At 44.9% G+C, this 20,783-nt stretch overlaps 1 protein-coding gene across 2 annotated transcripts in view; it reads left to right on the top strand.

Annotated features, from left to right (window-relative positions):
* Window positions 1–20,783, top strand: part of TNR (tenascin R) — a 425,980-nt gene that overhangs the window by 220,812 nt on the left and 184,385 nt on the right. For both annotated transcript variants that reach the window (XR_009563440.1, XM_030875407.2), the window contains exon 2: window positions 5,133–5,231. The gene's annotated coding sequence lies outside the window, so the exon portion shown is untranslated. The remainder of the gene's footprint in view (window positions 1–5,132; window positions 5,232–20,783) is intronic.

Consider the following 20,783-nt stretch of genomic DNA (forward strand, 5'->3'; position numbering starts at 1 on the left):
AATCTGATCCATTTGCAGCAACTGACCACCGTGAGAGTCAGGAAAAACTATGAACTGACAACGCTTTAGCATATTGGATAGTTTTATCTAGAGCTGACCAGCATCCTCGCAATCACGTGGCTATTCCTGAAACTTCTCCAGCAATTTGCAGTAAACAAACCAAAACCATCGCAGTAAGGGAGTTTATGCTGAATATCAAAAGGGACTGTTGCTGTGAGGTCTGAAACCTCTGCAGGTTTTAGATGCTGTGTCTCACCCGGCCTGGTGGCATCTTTCTTCTGCCCATGATTCACCTCGCCAAAGGGGGAAAAGCATGGGGCTTTGGAGAAAATCTGTGATTGGGGTCAACGGGGTCTCCTCTCTGGACTGCCTGGCCCTTGGATTCTGACTGCACAGTTGGGGGCCGGAAGCCCACAAGACAAAGTCCAAGTCCAGCCCCTCGGGTTCCTGAAATCACATCCAGTATCAGAGGGGTCAGCATTTGATGAGGAAGGAAAATACAATGCACATTTTCTGGACATACTTCATAGGAAAACTGGTGGTTACTTTTTTTCAAAGATGAGCTGTTACAACTTGACCCCAGAGAATGGCTGTGGGAGAAACGCTGGACACTAAGAGGGGAAGTGCAGATAAACACTGGACACAAGAGGGGAAGTGCAGATAAACGATGGGTTGAGAGAACAGGCAGCAAGAACACATCAATTTGCTGGAGTGGCCAGGGAGCCAGGTCACCGTGCTCTTTTGTCTTTCTTGCATCTCCTATGGTTCCACTGCTCCTGTCCTCGGGCCCTCCTGGAAGTGTGTAGGCTAAAAGGATCTGGGAGCGTGAGCCCTGTGTTGGATGTTTCATCTCTGCTCACAGTTTTGTTTCTGCAACTTGTAACCACAGGAATAATGGTCCACATGGTGACACGTCAGCATCTATTTCCATTATAAGTATCCTTTGCCTTGTCACCAGTTATGTGAAAATCTACTCCAAGATAAGGCCTTTGTGCAATCTCTCCAGGCCTAGACAGCTTGCTAATCAAATTAAATGGATCTGTTAGTGAGGTCATGCATATTCTATCACAGGCGCCAGCATGTTAGGTTCACTATGAGCTTCTCTTACAGAGCAAGTGTGGTCACAACTTCAGGAAGGTCAGCACACACTGGCTTGAATTCAATGTGGCTATTTCTCAGCCCACAGTTTGAAACCTTTTTTTTTTAAAAGCTATAGTTAAATGGAAAAGAGCACAGGACTAGAACATAGGAGCCCTGCCTTCTGGTTCTAATTCTCCAAATAACTCTATGTGTTTAGTGCATGCCTCCATAAGTGAACCTCATCACAACTACCATCTCTGGGTCTCTCTCTGACATGGGCAGGACCTCCTTGAGGGCAGAGGCTGTGTCCTCTTCTTGTATCTCCAGTGCCTGGTGCAGGCCTGGGCATTCAGAAGGCTCTTACTAAATAGTTGCTGCCAATGACCAAAACACCAAATCAGCACGTCTGTCCCTATTCACACATGTATACATGTGGTTATACGCACATGAAGGAAAGCACAAAAGTCTACGTTCCATGCTGTTAGCCTGGGGGTTGAAGGTAATATGGACAGTGTGGGAAGGAGAGGAGGTAGAGAGAGGTAAAGAACTGAGAAAAAAGATAAGGGGACTTCACTAAAAAAGCCTAGATGTAGACTATGATCTTCTTGTAAAAGTACATGTATGTGTGCGTAAATAAATTAGGGGGAAAATGATGATGTTCTTAGGTTAAGTCAAAACAAGTTGCAGAGTATTTCAGTTTAAAAACTATAAACGAAAGCATCCCATATGTCTGCATGTATATGCATAACTGGGTTTAAATAAGCACAGGGGAGGATGTATATTGTGGGTGCCGCGAGGCATCACCCAACTGAGACACTCAACCTCCCAGCTGCTGGCTGCTGACGGCTCACAGCTGAGTTCCTCTCCAGGCATCACCCTGAGCCAAAAGGAGCTGCTTTGCCCAAGGTTGTTCCTGACCTCTCCCTGGGGGCAGCCCACCTCCAAAGACTGGTAGGGCCTAAAGGCCTGTCCCTTCTCAATGCAGGACAGCTCCAGAGGTCCCTCCAGTCAATTCTGCTCCGGTACTCCCGATAAGAGTTGCCTCAATAAGCCTGCAGAGTGCTTATCCTGTCTCAGTCTGTTTCCTGGGAACTGGACTGATGACAGTGTGGAAAGATACATGCTAGTCTATTTAAATGTTACATCAAGAAATAATGCTATTTGCAGCAACATGGATGGACTCGAGATTGTCATACTAAGTGAAGTTAGTCAGACAGAGAAAGACAAATATCATATGATATCACTTATATGTGGAATCTAAAAATAATGATACAGATGTCCTTATTTACAAAACAAAAACAGACTCACAGCCTTAGAAAACGAACTTATGGTTACCAAAGGGGAAAAGGGAGGGGAGGGATAAATTGGAAATTTGGGATTAACAGATACACACTACTTAAATAAAAAATAAACAACAAAGACCTACTGTATAGCACAGGGAACTATACCAAGTAAAACCTATAATGGAAAAGAATCTGAAAAGATATATATATATATGTGTGTATGTATAAAAGAATCACTTTGCTGTACACCTGAAACATTGTAAATCAACTCTACTTCAACGAAAAAAAATGTTTTTAACTGTATGGAAATATATATATTCTTATTTGAAAGTAGGTGTTTTTATTTATTTATTATATTTTTATTGGGGTATAGTTGCTTTACAATGTTGTGTTAGTTTCTACTGTACAGCAAAGCAAATCAGCTATATGTATACATTTATCCCCCCCCTTTTTTTTTTTTTGATTTCCCTCCCATTTAGGTCACTGCAGAGCACTGAGTAGAGTTCCCGGTGCTATACAGTAGGTTCTCATTAGTTTTCTATTTTATACATAGCATCAATAGTGTATATATGTCAATCCCCATCTCCCAATTCATCCCACTCCCCACTTCCCCCTTGGTATCTGTACCTTTGTTCTCTATGTCTGTATTTCTGCTTTGCAATATAAAAAAAAATTTTAATGAAATAAAATGTTACATCAAGGGGCTGAGGCTAGGGGTAAATTATTAGCTTTTCTGGTATACATCTTCATATGGATTCACTTATTACAATGAGCAATTATCACTTTCATAATTTCAAGAATATCAAATAAAGGTATTTAAAATATAGTAAACAAATATATGTGAGTTGAACGAATGAATGGCCGCGCCTATATCTAGTCAGAGAAATAATAATAAAATAGCGTGCTGAATTGAAGGTATCAGTGTTGAATGAGCTAAACTGAAGGGGATTTAGCCAATACTTTTGATGACTTTTTTTTTTTTTTTGTGGTACGCGGGCCTCTCACTGTTGTGGCCTCTCCCTTGCAGAGCACAGGCTCCAGACGTGCAGGCTCAGCGGCCATGGCTCACGGGCCCAGCCGCTCCACGGCATGTGGGATCTTCCCGGACCGGGACACGAACCCGTGTCCCCTGCATTGGCAGGCAGACTCTCAACCACTGCGCCACCAGGGAAGCCCTTTTGATGACTTTTGACTTAGTTGGTTCAAAAGAGATTGGATTTTTCTAAGAATGAGGTCACCACCTCACAGACAGGATGAGAAATAAAAGGGTCAGTGGGTGTAAGTAAAAAGGAGAGGGAGTTTTAATTCCATGGAAAGAGAGATTTTCTAATATCAGAACTACACTGTCCTAAGGATCTGCAGTGCTTCTTTTGGTGAGCAGCCAGATTAGAATCAGAGGAGGAAAGTACCTGGTATTCATGTCACCTCCAACACTTCCCCACCCTGGGCACTGACGACACCTTGACGACCACTCTTCTTCCCAATGACATAGCCTCCCAATCCTTCCCAGCCCCACTCTCCAGGCAGCCACTGCACTGCTGATATTCTGGAGTCTTCTCCAGAGATGAAACCTATCTGCCCTTCCAGAGCTAAAGGATCTTTCCTTCAATTCTAAGTCTCCACGGGGTCCTCCAGGGAAGGTTCATTCCTTCAGGAGCAGCTTAGATGAGCAAGCCTACACCTTAGCCAAAAGTCTGCACCTTCCTCCCTCAGTGCTGCTTGATTTTTAAGTAGCCTCTTCAGGCGCCTATAAATGAGATTCCTGAAGCTCAGGGTCCACTTGGAGAAGGGTCAGAAGGGCTTGTGGGAAGCAGGCCCTTGAAGGCATAATCATCCTGCTATGGACTGTGGGTTGATCCGTGGGAACTGTGTAGGGGGTGCAGGGAGTGGCTTGTCCAAATTTTGCAGAGAGGCCCTCTTTATTTTCTTTATTTCTTTTTTAATTTTAATTTTATTTTTTGGGCCACACCGACAGCTTGTGGGATCTTAGTTCCCTTACCAGGGATTGAACCCGGGCCCGCCGCAGTGAGAGCACAAAGTCCTAACCACTGGACCGTCAGGCAATTCCCCTGCCCTGTTGAAAGAGACTGACAAATTGCTGACACAGAAGCGCCCCACTTACAAGAGAAGTCACTGCTTCTGTAGGTGGTGGTTCGAACCTGAGGAAATGACTGTTATGCATTCACTTCCTTAAAGAGTATTTATTAAACTTTTCTGTGCTGGCATTGTGCTTGGGACAGAGAATTTGCCCTTGAGGAGTTGACAGTCCAGAGTGAGAACAGCACAAATGAAGAAGCTTGCAATGAGTGGTAATGTCTGTGACCTAGGCAAGCACTGAGTGTCACGGACATGGAGAACACGAGAGGGGCTCAGGGTTAGGGGGGATGAGAGGCTTCCCAGAGGAAGTGTCAAGCATTTGTCATAATCGGATCATCTAAGCACGTAACCACAGCCACCTTCAAAGATCTCAGAAGGGATTTGCTACGTAAAACACATTTCTGGATTTACAATCCTTTTGTAGAATTTTTAGCTTAAATATTTGCCACTCCATTGCAAAGCTATGAGAATGAATGAAAGAAAACTAATGAAGTAAGTAGAACTCTCTGGAGAGGAAAGAACAACAGTAAATAACAGTTTTCTTTAGGAATCCACATTTTACCTCCAAGTTTCTCGAAATGGAGATGTGGCAGTTGAGATGGAAAGGGAAACCAAGGTTCCTTATTCTGAAACCATAAACATAATTTCTTTCCTCCCTTGTTCCTGTTTCAGGTGGCCATATCACCGTGACTGCAGAGACCAGTTCTCTTTTGGTGTTAGGATAAAAGAACGTGCGGAAAAGAGAAAACATCGAAGACAGCATCGCTAAAGGTACCATTTTCTGTGAACCTTTTACCATCCATCATTGCAATGGTCAGTCTGAGGCTTTCACTTGTGACCGCATATTCCCAGGATTTGAGGTTCCTTGTCACTGCAGCAACAGCCTGGGGGACAGTCTCTCTGCAGTGAGGTAGTCAAAGAACATTAGCTCCCCTGGGCTTCATGCTGTCTCAGAAAAAGCTGGAGAAACCGGACATCAAGGTTTTGGCTTCTCATAAAACATTTTGGAAATGTATTTCATAACGTAGTTGGTCATAAAGGTGCGTTACTGCACTCAGCCCCTTCAAGGGGCTAGACTTGCTACCTAACCCAACTGCGCTTGCTCTGAGCCTGCATGAATCAGTGCTAAACTATTAACCAGCCTGACTCTAAAATTTCTTGAGCTCCAGAAGCTCTAATAAAGTATTATGAAAGAATATCCACCTCTATATCTCTATCCATAACTATTTATATGGCCAGAGGAAGAAGCTGTCATTTTATTTCCTTTAATTTACAAGTTTTCCTAATTCCTTTTTCATACCACATATATATATCTAAAGAATTTTCAGGTTGAAATAATAACCTCTAAAATATGGTCCATGGGAGAAGGCTCTGAGGATTCACAGAGTTGACAGGCACAATGAATATTTTGCTTCTTTAATAACTTTTCTTGGCGCTCAAACTTGATACACTGAATTGGGAACCTTTCAACAGGTTGCGGCTTTTTTTTATTGCACAAAACAATGATAATATACCCACCAGCCTTTTGTATTTGTTCATAAAATTGCTAAAGTTTGTTCAGGAATAACTCATTTCGTTCCTCAGACTCATCATGCTCTCATTATCTATCGTGGTACTCTACAGCAGTAAGACAAGTCTTTTATGAAGCCCCACGTTTGAATTAACCCAGAATGTCCTCAGCAACATCCTGCCTCACTTGGGGACACTTGACCACAAAGTACCCCAGGCCATTGAAAACACCTTTGAATGTACGTACACACTCACGAGACCTCATTGCACTAAGTTGGCTATCAGCCATTCACACTTAAGAGTGAATGTGTTAATTTGGTGCTCCTAGGCTAACAGCTGGTTGAGATCAAGTTCTCTGCAACTAAGCAGAGTTGGAATAGGGTGGACCATCTGGGCAGCAACTAGAGGTAGCTATTAGGATGAAGACATTTTTACTTAACAGCCCTCTACTCAGAGCCAGTATTTGTATAGCTAAAAGGACATTTGACAAACTATTTGCAATGAAAGGTTAAACTCTCCCAACTCCCACCCTCTCAAAGAAACTTGCTTAAATACAAATAGTGGGGCTCTGAACTGACTTCTGAATAAGGTGAGTTCAGTGGGATCTGGGGCGCTATCATCCTCTAGATGGATGCTGAATAAATATTGAAAGAATATTGGTTTAAATGTGAGACAAATTACGAGCTTGGCAAGAAAGCCACATATTTTCATTTAGTCCTGACATCTGATGATGATATCTGATGGAGGGTTTAGAAGGATGAAAAACCCAGGACCCTACCAGCCTGAATGAGACTCCGCGGGGGACCTGAGAAGCCTGTGTGCAGAAGATGGACGGTGGGAGAGGGATGGAGACCAACATCACATGATATCTGGAGGCAGCCTTACTGCAGCAATGAGGACCCTGCCCCCGTCCCTCCTGTAGAATCAATCCACAGGTCGAATCAGAGAATGCTCCGGAAAGTCAAGGATGAGATTGAAGTTTAAAGCAGGGCCTGGGGATGATCCCTGTGACCGTGTGATTTATAACAAGAAATACATATTTGGTCTTCATGCTGTTTCTGGCACAGAGCTCCTAAAACTCTTGAAATTTCCTAAGCAACAGAGTGAAATAGGTGTTTTGTGGTTGAAACAAAACCCCTTTCAAGCACAGCTGAGTTTGTTAGATGAGGTGATTTGGGGAAATCTCCTAAGGATGGGGGCTAGTTGCCAGGGGAACCGATCATGTGATTAGAGAGTTGGAACTTTCAGCCCCACCCCTACCTGACCTCTGGGGAGGGGAGAGGAGTTGGAGATTGATTTCAATCACCAATGGCCAATGATTCAATCAATCATGCCTATGTAATGAAGCCTCCATAAGAGCCCAAAAGGGGTTCTGAGAGCTTCTGGTTGGTGAACTAGAATGCTTCCACGTACTACCATGCTGGGCCCCAAACCCCACAGGGACAGAAGTTCCTTTGAAAAGCCTTGTTTGGGACCTCCCCTGTGTATCCCTTCATACGGCTGTCGATTCATATCCTTTAATATCCTTCATAATAAACCAGTAATCTTGTGAGTCAAGTGGTTTCCCAAGTTTTGTGAGTCACTCTAGCAAATTAATAGAACTGGAGGAGGGTGTTGTGGGAACCTCCAATATGTAGCCAGTAGGTCAGAAGCACAGGTGACAACCTGGACCTGTGATTGGCACCTGAAGTGGAGGGTAGTCTTGTGGGACTGCACCCTCAAACTGTGGAGTCTGATGCTCTCCGGGTAGATGGTGTCGGAACTGAGTTGAATGGTAGGACACCCACCTGGTGTCAAAGAATTGCTTGGTGTGTGTGGGGGAACCCACACATCCGAATTGGTGTCAGAATTAGAATTGTAATCCTAAACCACTTTAGAGCCATATACACACAGGGTTAAGCTCCATTTCAGTGTCGGTCTGACCCAAGTTCCTGGGTCCAGGAAGAGTCAAGCCACAGCTGGATATAAGAGGCTTACCTTGAAGCCAGCTAAAAACTGCAGGTAGGTCCAGGCAGGGGTGATGGATCCTGCTGGCCCTCCTGAGGGTGGGACTTCTCAGAAATCTATAGGATGCAGTATCCTGATGACCACCAGCTGCTCTGTTGATTAAATCTCAAAGCACAGAGGCCAGTCTTTCTCTGCCAAGCCTTGTCACATGTGTACGATTGACCTCACAGGAGAGCATGATTTGTCCAGATTAGCCCCCTCCCCTGTTCTTACAAAGAGCTGTTCACCAGCACAGTTTGGTGTTGGAACTGCACGAGTTACCAAACAGGAAAGCCAGCAGGTCACCTCCTGGCTCTTTGGCAACTGGAACAGAGGTGCCTTCACCAGGCTGGTGTGAACTGTCTTACTCAGCCTGCAGCTGCCCTACCTTCATTCCCCGTGCATTTGAAAGCAGCTTACTTTAAAAGCTGATTAGATGAGCCCTTAATAACATTAGAATTTAAATGGGCCCAGATAGGCTTTCAGCTTCTTGCCAAATTGAGATAAATGTGATATTTGGGGAGCTGGGCTCCCAGCTTCATGACGGCTCTGGGCCGCAGACAGGTTTTGAAGAACTGCCCTCTCCCATGTTTTTCTGCAGCCTGACACTAGGTTTCTGTGCATCTATAAGATCTCTTTCATCTCTAAAGGTCTAGGATTCTGTGTGCAGATGTGTCTCCATGATTATGCATTTTCGAGGAAAGGTAAGTTAGGAACAGGGCACAGAATTCTAATCTATGAGTGATAATCTACGGGAAAACTCTCTGTACTCCTGCACTCTGGGATAACTTTCAGTTCCAGGCAACAAACCTTTATTGGGCAACTACTATTTGGTCATTTAATTCAATATTGATGTTTTTAATACCTGATTTTTGCTGAGACTAATATAAAATGGTCAAAAGTATGAACGTTCCATCTTGGTTCATTTGTTCAGCTCGCTCTGTACCTCTCATAAGTGGGTTCAGTGCTGGGAAGGATATGACCACCTTCCAATTTAACACTCTTCCATAAGTTTTAGAAAAAGTTAAAAACAGAATGGGAGGGGATGGAGTGGGAAACCAACCCAAGGTGAACAGGAACAGATGGTTCTGTGTCGAGAGAAATGTATTCTTACAAACAAATAAACAACAATTGAGTTGTCTTCTCTTCCTCATCTTTCCCCAACCAAACCAGACCACTGGGTGTCCTCAGAGTAAAAGTTGGAGGCTCTTAAAATCATGGCTTGCCCTTTTGATGGAGGTGGTCATCACAGGAGTGCCCCTGAATGTAAGCTTCCTTTTGGAAGGCTCACCAGATATAGCTGCTCTTACACCCTTTCAGAAGAAGCCAAACCTTGAGCTTAAACCTTGCATTTGCATTCCAGTGGGGAAAGACCATCTGCCATGTTTTCTGGAAGTGAAGCTAAGAATTCCAAAGAGCCAGCTAGGAGTGAACGGGAGAACCTGAGCCTGGACACAGCTGTGGGTTCACTCACTTCTCCTGCTCTGGCCCTAAGAGTCCCAAACTCACCCAGCCTTCAGGGGCCTTTGAGGGAGTTTCAGGAGGAAAATACGGGTAATCCGTTTAAACTCTGGTTGGAGTGGATTCGAACAGAAACTACAGTTTGAACATGAACGGCTGCTCCAGCTGCCTCATAAAAACAGAGATGAAGAGGAGAAGCACAGTAGGGCTCCAGACTGGCAGGGTGTGAGTAACTCTCCCAAACCTCGGATCAACCTCGGCCAGGACAGAGCTCACCTGTCCTGTTCTGCACAGAGTGGGAGGGGAAAGAGGAGTGTCAGAGGGGTCTCCGCAGAGCCTCCATGCTCAGCCCTGCCCCAGAGCAAGTTAAGCACCCCATTCAATGGTGATAAACTTTTATAAAGAGCAGAGTATCTAAGAGGCCACTGCTCATGAAAGTGTTTTGAATATTTGTGTTTTGTCACAACGTCTTGCAGTTTACAAGGGGAAAAATGTACCAGTATTGGGTGTGTCCACTAGCAGTTTACCCTCCAGCTCACCTCTCCCTTTGCTAAGCCTGGGACCACATAAAAAGAGCATCGCTTACTTTTGCTCCTCTCCTTCCCAAAGGGCTTCCTCATCCTCACTGACTTGCTTTGTCCTGTCTCTCTGGACAGAAAAGTCCCTGCTCCTTGCCAAGGCTAAACTCTTCCATGGAGCCCTTAGTCTCCTCTCCACAGCAAACATACAGAGACAGCTTTCCCTTGACTTCCTATCTTTTTCTTTTATCCCAAACTCTGAAAGAATGTTCTACATTCACTTCTTACCATATTGTCCCTCTTTAACCCCACGGAAAATGGTGCATCCTACCCGCCCATGCAACACATTCAAGTGAATTCAGCAAATGAGCATGGAGCACACACTAAGTGCCACGCCCAGTCTGGATCCTGACCACAAGGAGGACACAGTCTTATAAGGCAGGCAAGCATGCTTATCCCCTCCCCAAATTACAAAGCGTGTGAAAGTGGGACGACGGTGCCGTGTACTGCAGTCGGGCAGGACGGGGATCATCAGCCCTATCTTGGGGGTGGGGGGCGGTAAAGAACGTGTCATAGGAGCTCTCTAGACACATGAGGAACCCAGGAAGGGAGGAGAGAAAGGGAGAGAAGTGGGGGACAGTCCCGGTAGAAGCACTACTGTGGGCAAGGTCACTGAAGCCACTGAGGCAGTGCGACAGGTAGACAACACTAGGTACAGGACAGCCAGACAAGCTCTGCGTTGAGGTTACAGAGCATGACAGATATTTAGTCTTCAAGGTGAGATCCTGAGAAACGTTAACGCTTTCTTGCAGACAATGCAGGGGTCAAAGCCAGGGAGTGACGCAGTAATCAGACTGCCGTTTATAAAGATCACTGGAAGCAGCAATTAAAGCAGGGAAATCAGATATAAAGCTGCTCTCATCATCCAGATAAGAGGGAGAGAGGCCTGAACTCAAAGAGTGGCCCTGGGGTTGGAGAAGAGGAGATGTTAACACAATGTCCTCCATCCTCTACAAATCCCGTTTGGATTCACCCAAACAGATGTGGTTCCCGCTTGAAACCCTCAGGGCGTCTACTGTGCTTTTCTTATTGACCTCACTCAACTTGTGCTCTATGGTCACCTGTGTATTTCTCTGATTCTCCTTATCAAATTGTGTCTTTGTCTCCCCTTCCTCAAATTACACTACCTTGCTCAGAATAAGTGCTGAAGAAAAGGTTATTTAGTTTAATTGAATTTTTAAGAGCTTCAAACCATGAATAATTGAGGAAACAGCCATGTATAAGTGCTCATCATTTTCATAATTGTGTAAACAAGCTGATAATTTTTTTTTCTCTTTTCCCATTATTTTTATTATCCCAGAATGCCTTGCTATCTTCTTAGTTCTCCAGAGTTTAGGGAAATAGTAAACAAGTGTTCTCTAACACACCATGTGGCAGAAGCGCTGCTCGGCTCTCACCTCCCCAGGCAAGGGAAGCGGTTGAAAGGAGGGAAGAGTTGATTGCATTGACTGACTGTGAAAGCCATGGACAAATATTGAGAAATACGCTGTCTGAAGAGACAGAGAATCACAGAGCACACTGCATGATGGGACTTGCACAGAATCCCGAAGGTCAATGAGCAGATACGAATTGATTAAGCTGAGTACTTACTGAAATTGCTTTCCAACATACTGATGAGAATTGATCCTAGGCAGGACCCGTATTTATAGTGAAAACACTTATGTAAATTTACCCTTTGGTATGTCATCAAAGCACATCTAAATGGTTTGGCTTTTTCCCCAAATGAAAGTATCAACAGTACTGTTAACAGATTTGTAAGAAGTTAACCAGCACTTACATAAAACATTTTTTACATAAAAAACTGAATTTTTTATGTGTGGATCCAGTTGGCCCCATAACAGCTTTTATTGCGGCGGCTTTTTTTTTTTTTGCGGTATGCGGGCCTCTCACCGTTGCGGCCTCTCCCGTTGTGGAGCACAGGCTCCGGACGCGCAGGCTCAGTGGCCATGGCTCACGGGCCCAGCCGCTCCGCGGCATGTGGGATCTTCCCGGACTGGGGCACGAACCCGTGTCCCCTGCATCGGCTGGCAGACTCTCAACCACTGCACCACCAGGGAAGGCCTGCGGCAGCTTTTTATAACCTAGAGGTTAGCTCCTCTCTCTTGCCCTCTCATGCCAAACCAAAGGATTCGGACTGGCCGGGAGTTAGTCCTACCTAGCGCAGTATCCAGGTGGTCACTCTTGAAAACAATCCCTAGCTCCTGGGGAACTAGGAGTCAGAAATCTCCTACCCCTGGATGCATCCAACACGCTTACACAGTGGTGAGAGCACCACCAGCCTGGGGCACTTAGGCAGTGGGGAAGAGCAGGGAAAATGGAATGCGGTGGCTAAAAGGACAGGCAAAGCAGATAAGGACAAAATAAGAGAAAGGAGCACAAGACCCAGTTAGGGAGACTTTATTGAGTAATTTCTGTGTGTCAAGTATAAAAATATGTGCAAGGGCCACACAAAAGCACCTATCATGGTTCCCACTCTCAAGGAGCTCAGGATCTAGTCAAGAGGACAATTCTCAACCCAGAAAACCAGTGAAATACCAATGCACAACAATATACGAGGTACTAAATCCTACACTCTGGCATTGGCTGTGTTAGTTGCTAAGAACCAAGACAGAGTGAGTGTCACAAGGCTCAGGGAAGTGGAGATGGCCAAAGAAGACTTCATTCGAGCTAAGCCTTAAAAGCAAAGGTGGTACAAAGCCAGGAGGGCAAAGTGAGTGTGGCTCCTCGGACTATGGAAAATAGTCAGACTAAGAGAAGAGGAAGAAAGAGAACAGGAGAAGGAAAAGTTGCTGATGATGGTGATGGCAGAGCAGCTACCACAGCTGCCTCACATCCCCCTGGGCACCTGTGCCAACCTTTGGATTGTCTTGGCCAAAGACCAACAATTTAGAGGCAGACAATATTTCTGTAGTCCCAGATGTCTCTGTAGAATTGGACTAGCGCCAGCCAATTTTTGTTGTCTCTGTAATCGCAAAGCGAGGCATCTTTTTCCTCATGTTTGCGTGAGAGGTATGTTGTTTACACTGAAAGCCTCACACACTTCAGACTGATCCTTGACAACTGAATTCTCATATTACTAACAATTGGGTGTTAAGAACCCACAGAAACTTCACAACAGATGAGATGGCCTCATTAGCTGAAGCTTCCAGTAGCCTCTGAGAAATGGAGAGCTTGGTGAATTATGTATAATTTATTGGATGCGTTTCAAGTGGGTTTTACAGAGAGAGCAGGAATTGCCCACAAAATATATTTTGATTGGCATGGTGAAATCTCCTTGCCCTGAAAATTACTCCCCGACCCTGCCTTCACCCCCTCTCAAATTTTAAGAAAATAAAATAAAAAATAAGACACCCCGTTCTGCTATGTGTCCGAAATTATACCATTTGACATATAGTCTTATTAAGACGTTGCCTTTCCCAAATGTCCCTTCTGAAAGGCAGGCGTCCCCAGAGAGACCCATTTACCCACCCTAGAATCACCATTATTTTATTAGATCATCTTCTGTCTAAAGGCCACTGGAGGAGAAAAATGCAGAGAAGAGGAGAAGAAATGATGGTGGGAGAAGAGGGAAAAATAATTTTGGAACATGGGGCCGTGCTAGGTAAGGCAGGATGGAGGTGGGTGTCCCGTGCAAGTGGCGGATGGTCTGCCTAGTTAAAGAGCAGAAGGAGGGGTAGAGAATCGAGCCAGAAAGAGAGACAGAGAGAAAATCATGATGGAGCAAAGCCAGAATCAAACTTTGTCTCCTTCGTAGTGTGGCCTGGAGCAGCCCTGGCTGGTTGGAGAGCTCCCACGTTAAAGTTGGGCATATTCAGGTTCCACCTGCGAACCCTCAGCATTGCTTCAGAGATCAAAGAGGAGAGAGAAAGGAGGACAAGATTAGCAGGGCAGGGAGGCTTGGGAGGCCGTGCAGGTGGCGGCTGAAGCTATGTGTGTGAAGCTAAGTCCAGTCCAGCCACCGCAAAACCACAGCAAGTCTTTCATTAGGCGCAGAGAAGAAAATGCCTAGAGATCGCCCAGAATGCAGAACAACTGTGGCCATGGGCCAAGGGAGTGCCCTGCTCCCCAGCTGAGTCAGCAGCCTACAGTGAGGCTGGGAAATGACTGACGGACCGTGATGCTGAAACTCCGTGAGAACTCTGATAATCGGGTACCAGAAACACAGAGCCATCAAATGTTCAGTCTAGGACTTTAGAGATTATTCTAGTCCAACCCTCCCTCTTCTGGCCAGAAGAAAATGGAGCCCTGAGAAGAGTTAAGATTTGCAGGGTGCTTTCTATCTGCTAAGTGCTGTTTTGATTGCTTGAGGCATTCACTCATTTACTCCTCCCAACAACCAGTCATAATAGGTATTATTATCTCCATTCTATAGACAAGGAAATGGAGGTACCGGAAAGCTAACTAATTTGCCCAAGGTTCAAACAACTTAGTAAGTGGCAGAGTGGGCGTTTGGACCCAGGCAGTTTGAATCCACAGTTCCTCCACATACGCGCTACCCTGAAGGATGCGTGTGAGATCATACAGCGAGACACCGGGAAGGAAAAGATGCCTTTTGTCATCCGAACCCTGGCACATTCGGCCGAGAGTGTAAGTATCACTCGTGCAATGATGGATGACTGCCAGGAAGAGGCTACACAGACTTGGTAATTCCTTGTGGAGGCCGAAGGCTGTTCTGGCAGGGAAGCAGGGCATCGTGGTGGAATGGCCTATCTCTCCTTAATCAAGGAGAGGTAATGGAGTTGTAATGGAGCTATTGCCATTGAAGCCATGATAATTATTGAGATAATGGCCCAGGAATGGACGAGTAGATGTAGCTCTCCTCCAAGAGGAGGAGCTTGAGGTAATGAAATCGTAAAGAGTGTATTGATGAGGTTTTGATAGTGATCAATGCGACAGCAATCGACCGCGAGTATAAAGATGAAGGAAGAGCCATTCAATCAACCGCGCTTTCGGAATGCTAACTTTAACCAGCTGCTATGTGCTCTGGAAAGGAAATGAGGTCTAGTCCACCATGACCTTACCATCTAATGGAAAAAACAGGGCAATAGTAAGCAACTTGACTCCCCCAAACACACACACTGGAGTATTAGAAATGCAATATGCATCGCTGGTTATATTAATAGGGCCTTGAACTGCTTTGAGGAAGAAACTGGTAGTTAGGACGCTTGCAGTCAGAGAGGCAACTGTAACACAGGGCTGAACAGATGAGATGTTGGTGTCTTTTTCAGAGGAGGATTATGACTGTTTGGCAGTCACTGAAAGAGAAATGAGGATGGAGCAGTGAGTGGTAGATAAAAGTGACAAAGGCGATAGGGAAATCACCATGGAAAGTAGCAGAACTTCTGTGATTAACATTATCATGGTGATTTGATGCAGGAAAACAAGGGGCTTCTAACATTAGTGGAGATGTTGGAGTACATGTCTAGTGTGTAATAGGGACGCCTGTAGCTTTTTCAAAGGTGGCCAAGGTCTTGCATTGCAGAAGGGTGGAGAAAGACATGGAAATTGTTATGGGGACAATTATGATTGTAACAGAGGTAGTAATAAAGATAATGGACCTGTAATTGAAAAGCTGGTGGCTGTAAAGGAGAAGGTGAGGGCAACTGAAATGTAGAGGGGGTGATAAGGGAGGTAATGGTGGTGATGGGAAAGGTAATGGAATTATAATGTAGATGATGCTAAAAGGTAATGGAGTTATAATGAGGTGATGACTACAGAGTTGGGTGGGGGGGGGAAAGGATGATTATCTTAATGGAAGCAAGAGGGACTGTGTGAAACAAGTGAGAATTGTATGCAGAGCATTCATCACGACAGCTGGAGCTGTGGGTGACCAGGAAAGTAATGAACAGCTACACCCCAAGTTCTCATTACAGTAGGAGTTCTAATGGACCCTCGACTAAGATAATGATGTTAATGGAAAGGACAATGACTGCCAGGAAAATCAGGAGCCTGGTGGTGGTATTTAAAGATACCATCCCATGATCTATATAGTGGGAGAGACCAGAGGAGGAATGGGGGTGGGATTGAAGGTGGCCCAGTATGGACATATGTACCTGTATGTCCCAGGACTGAGGTACCTGAGGGCTGTTCACTAGACACGTCCCTGCGGGTTATTTGGCTTTAGTACAGCTGCTTTTGCTTGTACAAGGCATTTGTCGTGCATGAAGCAAGTTCGGGATGAACAGACATGGCTGCAGCCACAGTTCCAGCTTACAATCTAAATTTCGTTTTAAAATTAGGCATGACAACACTCTACCTCAGATATAGTACTTCTGTGAGCAGTTGTGTAAACAAAATGTCTGCGAAATGCATGAGTTTGCAGCAGCAGTGAATGTATACAGAGAATTATTTATTTCTTTTTTATATTTTTCACCAAGTGAAAATGCCCTTTCCAAGTGGAGAAGTGGGACCTTAATCCTCTGGGCTCACTGTTTAACTTCTGAGACCTTTCGGTGGGAAGAGAGTCTGGGGAAGCTTGTGCTGGTGTTCTGGCCAGGCAGGCTCTGATGTGGGCTCTGCCAAGGAACCTGGGCACTGCCATTCACAAAGCCCCCTGATGCTGCTGGTATTTCTGCATCAAGCAGCCTAGAGATGTACACAGAGCATACACTGTATACCTGAAAACAGATGGTCCCAGACGTACATCGGGGATCAGGGGACATGGGCAAGATGTACAGCCCATGAAGGGAGCACAGACAGCCACATGGACTCACTGTCTGTACAAGGAGACCTCTAGGAAACACGGGTGTGCTCTGCCTTTGGTACCTAAATGCCACCTCTCAGATCAACTACATCCAAACCACTCATAAATCTTTTACAAAAATACAGACTCACAGGTCCCACCTCATGGAGAATCTAATTCTGTTGGCTAGGGACAGGGCCTGTGAATCTGCATTTTAAAACTCCCGTGGAAATTTTCTCATGTGGTCCAGTGTGGGTACCACTGTCTAAGTGTCAGCCTGTGGCCCTTATAAGAAGGTTAGGTAAGAGGTAGGGGAAGCCTATTTCATGGGTATAGGCCAAACCAATCTTTTCAGTAGATTTGTCCTAACAGTGGGATTTGAGCAGCACTTAGAAGCCTCTCCTTCTCAGTAGAAAATTATCCTCTACCTGCTTGCCCCTCCACCTGCACAGGTGCCTTTCCCTCAATGAAGAGGCACACAATTGACTTAAGCAGTGCCCCAGCAAGGGATTCCTAAAACGGCACTGTGGCAACAGGCAGCACTGGGCCACTGGACCCTACTTCCTCTAGAATAGAAGGAATAAAGCGATATAGGAACTGAAGTATACGTGAGGGGAGCAGAGGAGGAAATGGAGTGGGAAGGAGAAACGAAAACGTCCATAAAAAAATGTCTCAAGTACCTCTAGTTATGGGAACGCATATGGATCTAGGCATGCTGTCTTTTGAAGGTCTGTCCTGCCCAGCCCTCGGTGGGCTATTTTGTTCTTCAGCATTCTCTGGGATTAAAAAGCATCAATACCATGGAAATGTTCAATTTATGTTTGGGGAAGTACAAATTATTTCTGTCCTTAAATGGCATATAAGTTGGGCATGCATACCTATGTTTACACCAAAACCAACAAAATTAGAAAATGGGTATAATGACTAAACAATGCATGACGCAGAAAACGTGTGTTTTTTCCAATTGCTGAACAAAATGAAAGAATATTTCGCAGCAGCCTGTGTTCCAATTCTTCCTGTTCCCTTCAGCTCTTAAAGAGACCAGCAAGTTACTGAAAGATTCTAGTACAAAGTCCACAGGTCACTTCAGAAGAAAAACTCAGGTCGTGTTAGCACCAGCTTGCCTGGCTCTGTGTCAGAGGGACAGAAACCCAGAGCATCATCCCCATTCCCTTAGGGGAGTACTGGCACTCCACCCCTACTTGATCCACTTGGGAATAACCCAAGCAGTAGGATTGAGGCTGTGCTGGAGTGTGAGTTCCTGAGCCCCGTGTGGGCCCACTCTACACTTCTCTCTCTCTCCATGGTCACCACGCTTATCAGAAAGGGGCTCCCCAGCCCTTTCAGAATGAGGCCTCACTTTCCCAGGGATGCTGACCCACCACCTGAGAAACACCACCTTCTTCCCCGGCCATGTTGCCGTTTGTCAGCTGCTAATCGTTCATTAACCTCCCAGGTACCTCACGGAAGCTGGGACCTTGCCTTCATTTGCAAAGGTGGTTCACTGGGTCCCCCTTTAATAAAATGACAACTTCGGGAAACAAATCATTTATATCAAATACAACCCCACGGCATCCTCTTATGTTAATCATTTCAGGCAGGTCCTATTAGGTAATTCAAGCACTGGGCTACAGAAAGCTGCCATTGAATTAATGAGGAACGAACTCAAATTCTGAATAAGAGATTTTCTGAATAAATGGCTCTGAATGAAAAACCAGGAGTCAAGTCTATAATCACAGCCGATGATAACAATACAAAATTGCATATTAAACACAGTCCTAGCTTCCATCTATTCTCGGTCCACAAACTCTTTTGGAGCCAAAAGAACATATTGCGACAACCAACAAGAGCCTTCAGCATTTGCCGCTTTTCTAATATTTCCTTAACGCTTTTTCAGGTGAACTGAATAAATTCGGCATTTATAACTTTATGAAATGCTCTCATCTCAATTTAGAATAAGCCTTAGTTTATCCCTAAGGCTAGTCTTTTCTTAAAAAGAGCATCTTTTATAGAGAACAAACCAGTAGTTGCCAGTGGGGAGAGGGAAGGGGGGAAAGGCAATATAGGGGTAGGGGATTAAGAGGTACAAACTAATAGGTAGAAAATAAGCTACAAGGTTATATTGTACAACATGGGGAATATAGCCAATATTTTATAATAATAATAAATGGAGTATAACCTTTAAAAATTGCGTGTCGCTATATTGCACACCTGTAACTTATGTAATATTGTACAGCAACTACATTCCAAGAGGGAGGGGATAGATGCACACATATAGCTGATTCACTTCGTTGTACAGCAGAAAGTAATACAACATTGTAAAGAAATTATGCTCCAATAAAAATAAATAAATAAAAATGAAAAGAAAAAGAGCATCTTTGTCCATAGCCCCATTCAGACTCGAACCTTACCTTCTCTGGCCTCCCACCTGCCCCACCTGCATCTGGCCTCCCTCCCCTCCAGGACACTTTCCTCACAGCCGCCAGGTGATCTTCCCTAAACGCAAATCTGACCACATCACGTTCCCGCCTCACACCCTCCACTCATTTGCATGGTCTTCCTCTTCCTAGCACGTTATACGAAATTCTTCATGACCAGGCCCCTGGTTATCTTTCCAGCCTCTTCTCTTATTGTTCCCTATAGGAACACATCCTGAATTCCAGCCACACCCAAATTCTTGACATTTCTGAATGTCCTATGCTCTTTCATAGCACTGTGCTATTTCTCCCATTGGAGTGCCTACTCCAACCTAACTCTCATCTTTTAAAATTTATCTTGAACAGGTCCTCTTCCTCAAGCCCTCTCTGATCCAGTCCCAGACTGAGTTAAGTGCCCTTCCCCCATGCTTCCTTAGCACATGAGGGCAGAGCTCAATTCATGAACACGGCTTCACCATCATAGCTGGAGCACAAGTCTCTCTCTCCAACTAGACTGACATCGTGAGAATAAGACTCCATAGTGTTTCATCTTGCATTTTCAAGGTTGGGCATATTGGTAGATACATAGTAAATATCTGATGAATGAATGAACCAGTGATAGAAAAAATGAAATCATGGCCGAGTAAATGAAAGAACCCAGTGACAAGATTTGTGCCAATTCCAACAGCCACACTTCCATTTCCCACCTCTGGGTAGAAGCATTTGAAAAGTTTATTTTCCTAATCTGAAATTCAGTCAGTGAAAACTTGGCCCAGAACGAGTGAGTTTCCCTACAGCGAGTGATACCACCACAACTTCTTCATTCTCCCACTCTTTAGTAAATATCTGAAAAAAAGAGACCCTGTGGCATGGATAGGATGCTCCCCTGTGGCATGAAACCACTGTTGGGATGAACCACGTGGTGACCCACGTGGCCTTCCTTGGGCCCAGGCTTCCAACCCTATGGGAAGTCTCCCCCATTCTGCACACTGCATTTGCTTTCACAGAGCTGTGGTCGCCTGGCATCTATCAAGCTGTGCTTCATCAGAGATTTAATCAGGTTTGAGTTTTTAACAACGTGCTCGTCATGCTCACTTAACTTAAAATCAAGCCTGTTCGGGGCATTAGTCAGTCCTATTCACTCAGTCCAGTAGTTTTGGCGTTTAAAACTTTAGAATTTTTTTTATCAAGGGACACTATATGTTTTTACCAAGCATCTCTTATTCATAAATCTCTCAGGCTGGTTCCCTGGTTGAAATATCCCAGCCTTAGGGATTATACTGCTGTGAAGGAAGTGTCTGTGCATGAGTTTCCTATCGATGCCATGATGAATGACCACAAACCTGGAAGCTTAAAACAGTACATATTTGGTACATATCTTATGGTTCTGTAGGTCAGAAGTCTGACATGGGTTTCATTGGACTAAAATCAAGGAGGCAGCAGCGTTGTATTCCTTCTGGAGGTTCGAGGAGAGAATTTGAAAAACTTGCCTTTTCCACCTTCTAGAGGCTGCCCACACTCCTTGGTTCACGTGCCCTTCCTCAGTCTTCAAAGGTGGCCATGGCTGTTGGAGTCCTTCTCATGTCATATCCCTCTGCTGCCTCCTCTTCGACCTCCCTCTTCCACTTTTACGGACCCTTGTGATAATATGAGGCCCATCTGATTAGTCCAGGATAATATCCCTATTTTA

The sequence above is a fragment of the Globicephala melas genome, chromosome 1 (assembly GCF_963455315.2).
Source record: "Globicephala melas chromosome 1, mGloMel1.2, whole genome shotgun sequence".
In the NCBI taxonomy this organism is placed as follows: Eukaryota; Metazoa; Chordata; class Mammalia; order Artiodactyla; family Delphinidae; genus Globicephala; species Globicephala melas.